This window comes from Misgurnus anguillicaudatus, chromosome 23 (genome assembly GCF_027580225.2).
Source record: "Misgurnus anguillicaudatus chromosome 23, ASM2758022v2, whole genome shotgun sequence".
NCBI lineage: Eukaryota > Metazoa > Chordata > Actinopteri > Cypriniformes > Cobitidae > Misgurnus > Misgurnus anguillicaudatus.
This window is the reverse complement of record NC_073359.2, coordinates 28,021,434-28,030,194: the sequence shown is the minus strand read 5'-3', so window position 1 is coordinate 28,030,194 and position 8,761 is coordinate 28,021,434.

Below are 8,761 nucleotides of genomic sequence, written 5' to 3'. Positions count from 1 at the left end.
TGTAGTATCACATTGTGCCGAATTAGGACAGCGTAGTAACGCAAAAGTAGAAGTGAAACTGAGAAAACGTATACCACATAAACTTATAATTAAACAAAATAGTTGGATGAAATGCCCATCTGTCTAAAAAGGTCTTTTTTAATTGTTATAACAGACTGTGAGTAGGAGGGTGGCTTTGCGATTGGGTGTGTTAAAGGGACCTGAATTATTTACAATCATTCATAAACAAACTCATACATTTTTTATAAGTTGTAATCAAGAAGCCGTTTAGTTATTTTCACCCTTATAGCCAGAGCTGGAAATTGGGAGACTCGGGGGTCTGAGTCCAGGGAGTGAATTTCAAGGGAATTTGTAGAGGATTTCCATCTTTTATCAACGTAATAGCCTCTAAAGGCCATGCAAATTTTCATACATAAATATAGTTGGATTTTTTGCATCTGCGGTATAAAATATGTCCCCAGCTAGATTTCCTCTGGCCATTTCCACAATGGATTATATAGCAAACTTTTGTTAAAGGGACGGTTCATCTAAAATTAGTTTTTTTATACATTTAAATATGAATTTTTGACATATTTGGGATCTCACATCCCATTTTTGTAGAGTTTGAACCTATAACTTTCTACTTAGTTTTTTAGTATTATGCACACCACTGTGTTATAGCAATTTCAAAAGGCACATGGCCACATATCGACGAAAACCACATTGCTGAGATAAGTTTGATGCGTGATAAAATTTAAACTCGCAGGAATCAATTGCCAACTGTGAATCTAACCAAGCTTAAATTTTTAGTGAGGAAAAGACAGCAGATGTTTTGAGATTCATAAATTCTAGTACTGTAAGGCTGTAAAACAACACAAAAACAATTTCGTCCAATTTAGCATGAAAGTACTATGTATATATGTTGTAGTGGTATAACTATGATGTATGGCATTAAACACAGCATGTTGCCATGATATGCAACTTCCCTCCCGTGAGGTTTGTTGTGCTCGGTGGAGTTATAAATTGGCACAAACTGTGTCCTTTAACGCCCTATCATGCCTCCGACTTTCTGCCTCTGTCTGTTACTCTTAATGACTGTTACGGTGCCTGCTGTGCAGGAAAGCGACACAATAGTGCGGACGTCTGTGACATTCACCGCAAAGGTCTTGCCAAATCTGGGTCATAATTCCGGAGGCGCAGGTGCTACCGGTAATTAGGTGTTGGGATTGGGGAAGGCCTGACTTCTAAGAGTTCTAGATAAAGTCAAAAGTACTGTGTTACGGAGTATACTCTATATGTAACATACTGTTGGGTAAAAAATGGACAAACCCAACCGTTGCACCTTAAAAAAAATGCTTTGGTCAAAAAGGGTTGTGGCTAGAAGGGATACAGCTATGTCCAAAATCTTGTGAAATCTCGCCAGATGATTGCTGTTTTTATCATAATCCTACACCCAAACCTAACCCTAATCCCAACATTTCATGGGATTTAGGCCATAGGTTAACCTTCAGGAGCAGGGTTGGGAAACACTATGCTAGGTTGTTTTAACCCAAAATGTTGTTGGGTCAAATTGGGTTCATTTAACCCAACAGTTGGGTTTGTAGCTTTTTGACCCAGTGCTTGAGGATTGAAAATAACCTACACTGAAAAAAATGATTCATTGAATTTAATAAATTTTTTTTAAGGTAAGTGGTTGCAATCAATTTATTTAAGCTACATTTAAACAAAAGTTTTATATTTTATTTTACATTACTAATCTTTTTTGTTTAAATGTATAATAAATTGATTGTAACCACTTACCTTAAAAAAATTGATTAAATTCAATTAATCATTTTTCAGTGTATGTTACACAGGTAAAAGATGGACCCAACAGTTGCACCCCCAAAAAAATGCTGGGCTATTTTTAATCCTACCCCCAAACTTATCCCGATTCCCAACATTTCATGTTTTCCCATTGTTTTCCAACACTGTTCCTGGAGGCACACCAGCAGTGCAGGTATTGGCTGTCTTAATTTTTCCCATCTGGAGTCTCTACTTATGAGCTGATGAGTGGATTTTGGTGTTTGAATAGGAAGAGTTGGAAAATGTGTGTTGGTGTGCCTTCAGGAACAGGGTTGGGAAACACTATGCTAGGTTTTTTCAACCCAAAATGTTGTTTTGTAAATTTTCTGGCTCATTTAACCAAACAGTTGGGTTTGTAGCTTTTTGACCCAATGCTTGAGGGTTGGTAATAACCTGTGTTACACAGGTAAAAGATGGACCCAACTGTTGCACAAAAAAAAATGCTGGGCTATTTTCAGGCCAGTATTCGGCAAAAAGGGTTGTGGCTAGAAGGGATACAGCTATGTCCAAAATATTGTGAAATCTCGCAGAATAAGCGCTGTTTTTATCATAATCCTACCCCCAAACCTAACCCTAATCCCAACATTTCATGGGATTTAGGCCATAGCTGTACCCCCTCTACCCAAAAACATCAAAAAGGAAACACAATTGTAATTTAACCCATTGTTTCCCAACACTGTTCCTGGAGGCACACCAGCAGTGCAGGTATTGGATGTCTCCCACATCTGACTAATTTTTTCCCATCTTGGAGTCTACTTATGAGCTGATGAGTGGATTTAGATGTGTTTGAATAGGAAGAGTTGGAAAATGTGTGTTGGTGTGCCTCCAGGATCAGGGTTGGGAAACACTAGTCTAGGTTGTTTCTACCCAAAATGTTGTTGGGTGAATATTTCTGGGTTCATTTAACCCAACAGTTGGGTTTGTAGCTTTTTGACCCAATGCTTGAGGGTTGAAAATAACCTGTGTTACACAAGTAAAAGATGGACCCAACCGTTGCACAAAAAAATGCTGGGCTATTTTCAGCCCAGCATTCACCAAAAAGGGTTGTGGCTAGAAGGGATACAGCTATGCCCAAAATATTGTGAAATCTCGCCAATTGAGCACTGTTTTTATCATAATCCTACCCCCAAATCTAACCCTAATCCCAACATTTCATGGCATTAAGGTCATAGCTGTACCCCTCTAGCCAGAACCATCAAAAAGGGACAAACCCAATTGTAATTTAACCCATTGTTTCCCAACACTGTTCCTGGAGGCACACCAGCAGTGCAGGTAGTGGATGTTTCCCACATCTGACTAACTTTTTCCCATCTTGGAGTCTCTACTTATGAGCTGATGAGTGGATTTAGATGTGTTTGAATAGGAAGAGTTGGAAAATGTGTGTTGGTGTGCCTCCAGGATCAGGGTTGGGAAACACTAGTCTTGGTTGTTTCTACCCAAAATGTTGTTGGGTGAATGTTTCTGGGTTCATTTAACCCAACAGTTGGGTTTGTAGCTTTTTGACCCAATGCTTGAGGGTTGAAAATAACCTGTGTTACAAAGGTTAAAGATGAACCCAACAGTTGCACCCAAAAAAAAAAATCCTGGGAAAATCCTACCCCCAGCCTAACCCTATTCCCAACATTTCATGGTATTTAGGCCATAGCTGTACCCCCTCTATCCTGAACGGTCAAAAAGGGACAAACCTGTGGTAATAACCTGTGTTACACGGGTAAAAGATGGACCCAACTGTTGCACCAAAAAAAAAAATGCTGGGCTATTTTCAGCCCAGCATTGGGTCAAAAAGGATTGTGGCTAGAAGGGATACAGCTATGTCCAAAATATTGTGAAATCTCGCCGATTGAGCGCTGTTTTTATCATAATGCTACCCCCAAACCTAACCCTAATCCCAACATTTTATGGGATTTAGGCCATAGCTGTACCCCCTCTAGCCAGAAACATCAAAAAGGAAACCCAATTGTAATTTAACCCATTGTTTCCCAACACTGTTCCTGGAGGCACACCAGCAGTGCAGGTATTGGATGTCTCCTACATGTGACTAATTTTTCCCCATCTTGGAGTCTCTACTTATAAGCTGATGAGTGAATTTAGGTCTGCCTCCAGGAACAGCGTTGGGAAATCCAAGTTGTTTTAACCCAAAATGTTGTTGGGTGAATGTTTCTGGGTTCATTTAACCCAACAGTTGGGTTTGTAGCTTTTTGACCCAATGCTTGAGGGTTGAAAATAACCTAGCATTTTTTTGAAGAGTGTGGGTCAATTATACTAGAAAATATCCATGTTTGACCCACCAACCCAGCACTGGTTAATTTAACCCCAGCAGTTTTGCTTATCCTTACTGTACCCAATTATGGTCTGGCTCAATATTGGACAGCAGACACCACTGGGTTAAAAATTACCCAATTGCTGTTTTTTTTTCAACCCATCGTCCAATATTGACCCAACCCTAAATTTCTGTCTATCTATTATAATCAAATGTTTCCCAACATTTTATTGTCTTATTGAGACCCAGAACTTCGTGGTTTCGTCCCTCATTAAAATTATTTAATTTCAACTTGTTTTATACCAGATCTTATTTAAGATTTTCATCAAGTAGTTGTAGAAAAGTTTTCTTAGAAACGTTCTTAGAGCTGTTTAGACATTAAGACAGTAAAAGCACCAATTAAAACCTAACCTCAAGCCTTAAACCTTTAAGCTTGGTTCTTGTTGATAGCTTGAAAATCCTGTGAACATCTTCAAAGGATTTTAACCCCAGATTTATTTCCGGTTGTCATGTTACGTAAGGCTGAAATCCACACACCAATGTAGTAGAGCTTAATCTGCAGGTGCTCGGAGGGAAAATTCCTGTTGATTCAGTGTTAGTATGATCTCTCCCCAGCAGTTTGCTTTGACGGTTTTTGTAACTGTGTATATATACACAATGCATATGATCTAACCGCAACCTCATGACAATTTCTTTCTGTTCACTACACAGCCTTTGAATCACTATCAGCAAAGATGCAATACATCAAAGCGTGTCGAGTAGTAAATATTAAGAAGTTACTTCAGACGTTGCTCTCTCTAAATGCTGAAGTAATTAATCATGCAAATAAACACGGACCCCGTCCGTCCCTTCACTTCACATACGCACCATATACTGCAACAGCATCACCTGGCTGAGAGATTCTAGATTTTTAAATTCAAGGATATGACGAGGATGCTTGTCATTGTGGTTTAATTAACTTGAGCTCCAAACAGTGCACATAAATCGAGAGCTCTCAAAGCCATCTGGAAAAAAAGCCATTTACTAAATCACCGATGCAAAGAGAAGACCAGAGGCGTAACGACCGCTCAAGGGATAAGAACTGATTTTTCAAAGTTATATGCAAAATACTATTGCGATTGCTGGGAGTTCTTGGGGATTTTAATTTAGAGTATCATTATGTACCAATACATTTTCAATATCAAATGAAAGAACATTGTTTTTTTCTGTTCCTGGGGAAAATGCGGTTTTGCCTATGGCCCTTGTCAAGCGCTTCAGAGGGATTCTTGGTGTGTTGCACTCAGACATATAAATTAATTTCATGTAGCTCATCTTAAAGAACTTGGCAAGTGTTGAATCGTAGCACTGAATATAAAATAGGTTCGAGTTGGCTTAACTGTTACTTAAATTATGAAGTTTCTTCACAACTTGGAATGCACACAAGAATGAACTCAGATAAACAACTGTGACTCGTGCTGGCAAATGAGTCGGAATGCGCACCGTCTTATTTTGAGCTAAAGGCGAAATTAAGTATAAATGTTGATTTTGGTCGAAATTCAGATTTTCATAAAAATAAGTACATTAAGCCTTCGTCTAATAATCGCAATTCTCTAAATAGTCAATAAACATCTAAAATTATCTTTATTTGTACTTTTTTTAAGAGGTATACCATCCTAAATGCTTAATCTAATACAAAGATGTGTGTCCATCCAAATGCATGTGACATTTTAGTTATAATCTGTTATATCTTTGAGGAAACTGTTGAGGAAAAATATCTGTTGTTTAAAATCCAGTAAGCATTACAGTAGATCTTAAAGGGACAGTTTCCAGCTCCCCTAGAGTTAAACATTTGATTTTTACCGTTTTGGAATCCATTTAGCTGATCTCCAGGTCTGGCGCTAGAACTTTTAGCATAGCTTAGCATAATCCATTGAATCTGATAAGACCATTAGCATCACGCTCAAAAATAACCAAAGAGTTTTGATATTTTTCCTAATTAAAACTTGACTCTTCTGTAGTTAAATTGTGTACTAAGACCGACAGAAAATTAAAAGTTGCGATTGTCTAGTCAGATATGGCTAGGAACTATACTCTCATTCTGGTGTAATAATCAAGGACTTTGCTGACGTAACATGGCTAGAGGAGGCGCAATGATATTATACAGCAGCCGAAAATAGTCCCCTTAGTATCTTTTAATAGCAGATACTATTTTCGGGCACTGCGTAATATAATTGCGTCTTTTTCATGTCTTTGGTTATTTTTGTCTAACAATGTCTTTGGTTATTTTTGAGCGGAATGCTAATGGTCTAATCAGATTCAATGGATTATGGTAAGCTATGCTAAATGTGGTACCGCCAGACATGGAGATCGTCTGAATGGATTCCAAAACGGAGCTGAAAAATAAGGCTATTTAAAAAAAAGTGGAGTGGCCCTTTAAAGCTGTCTGTCTCAATGTCAATCAAACAATAAAAGAAAGAAAAAAGTTGAACATATTTTTTTCATACATCATTTTTAAGTTTTTTTAAAATAGAGAATACCAAAATATAAATAACTCATTTTTGAAAATTTGCTCATTACGTCTCATTTTGCCAGCACGGGTCACAAATAAACATTTCACGCAGGCAAAAACAAGGAAAACGTGTATTTTTATGTTGAGTAACAACATTCTCCTTTACAACGATTCAAACCTTATTGAAAAACACCTTTGAAATTAAAATAAACAATTTGAAAACATTCCTAATACAACACAAGTAGGAAAATAAATCATCAGTCAACGAAACCGAACTATTTGGCTGCTACAACAACGTACCCATGAGTCTATAAAAAACATAAAACAAGAAATAGTTCACCCAAAAATAAATGTCATGGTTCACTTTCATTTCGATCCAAACTTTTAGGACTTTTGCGTTACATGTAAGCACTTATATTGCAGAACATTCAGAGTCTTCTTTCCATAATATGGATCAGGGCTTTCAAGCACCAAAATAAAAAAGCAACATACAGCTTGTCTACTGTATTATCTTTTTTGTGTGCTAGCAACCTTTCAGCTGTAGCTCTTGAAACCTCATTTGCACTTTTGCGTTCAACTTAAACATGGCATGTCAAGTTAATTCCATCAAAGTTAACCTAGCATAAAATTGATGTGACGCACAACATTTAAATTGGATGCGATATACAAGCAACTGTAATGGAGAGCTTTTGAGCTAATGAGAAAATGTAAGACTCGTGATAAAGCACTTTAGAAATCCTGCAGTCAGTGTTGGGTAAGTTACTCAAAAAAGTAATTGATAACTAATCAATCATGTAATTAGATTACTGTAATAATTTCCTCTCCAAAACGTATTTAGTTATTACTAATTACTTTCTAAATCCTATTGAGTAAATGATACAAAGATAGGCTTAAAACGTCTTGAATAATTCTTATGAAAGTACATAAATTATTTTGGTTACACACGTCATAGCGTGAAAATCTGACTTTTTCCACATTTTAATGTTATAATTGGGTCCCCAGTGCTTCTATCAACCTAGAAAACGTGAAAAAGATCATCCTAGTAACTTAATTTTGGTAAGCCATTTTTTTGCGAGGTAGGTAGTACCAAGGCCAATTACAATAATACCACCCCCTTAATCTGCACTATCCGACCAGAGAAAGAGAGGAAAAAAGAATTGACAGCACAATTAAGTTTCAATTGCAACAAACAACCAACCATAATCAGTGTTTGCATTTCATCAGCTCATTTGCATTTTAAAGGACACACCCAAAAACTGCAAATTTTTGCTTAGGCCTACAAAGGGGCAATTTTAACATGCTATAACAAGTTATTTGTTGTGTATTTTAAGATAATACTTTATATAAGCACTCTGGGGACACCAAAGATTTATTTGACATCTTTTAAAAAATCTCATAATATGACCCCTTTAAGGTCCAATTCTCACTATTAACTACTTTTGCCTCAGTATACTCCTAATTACTGCTTATTAATACTTTGTAAATTATGTATAAAGGATGTAGAATAAGGTTTTGCAGAATCAGGCATTAATATGTGCTTTTTAAGTACACTAAAAAATTTTGCTAAATAGCACTAAAAGCTCGTAATCATAAGGACCATTTTTAGTGCTATCCACACTATTCCTACGCCCCATGACGCTTTGCGCGAATTGTGGGTGCGACTTCCGGCGCGTACTGTCACTGGACCAGAGCCGGTGATTTCCATGATGATTACGGTCATAATTTCATGTATGAACCAGTGTGAGGATGAAATTAAGAAGTGTCCTGATACATCAAGATATATTCAATCGTTTCATGTTGTTCCTCGGGGGTGACGGATCTTCAATGTGCAAATAAAAGCACAGAGATATGCCGTATATCTCTACAGTGGGACAGTCAGTCGAGTGTTTAATACATGGAATATACAGAGACTTCTTGTTTTAAAACTTTTTAGGTGATGGTTTAAAATGTCACAACTGTCCCCGGTGTGAGTTTTTTTTAAACGGCAATTTTTAATCGACTTGTCGAGTTTTTATGGCTAAGTTACACATCAAGCTTCACGCGATCCGACAGCAGCAGTAACTTGTGCTTCTCATTCAATACAATGTAAGTTATTTAAACAAACCATAATAAACATATTAAACTCCTATTACATGTTTTCGTTTTATGAAAATATTATACAGTAAATAAGACATGAGCTTATGAAATTATTT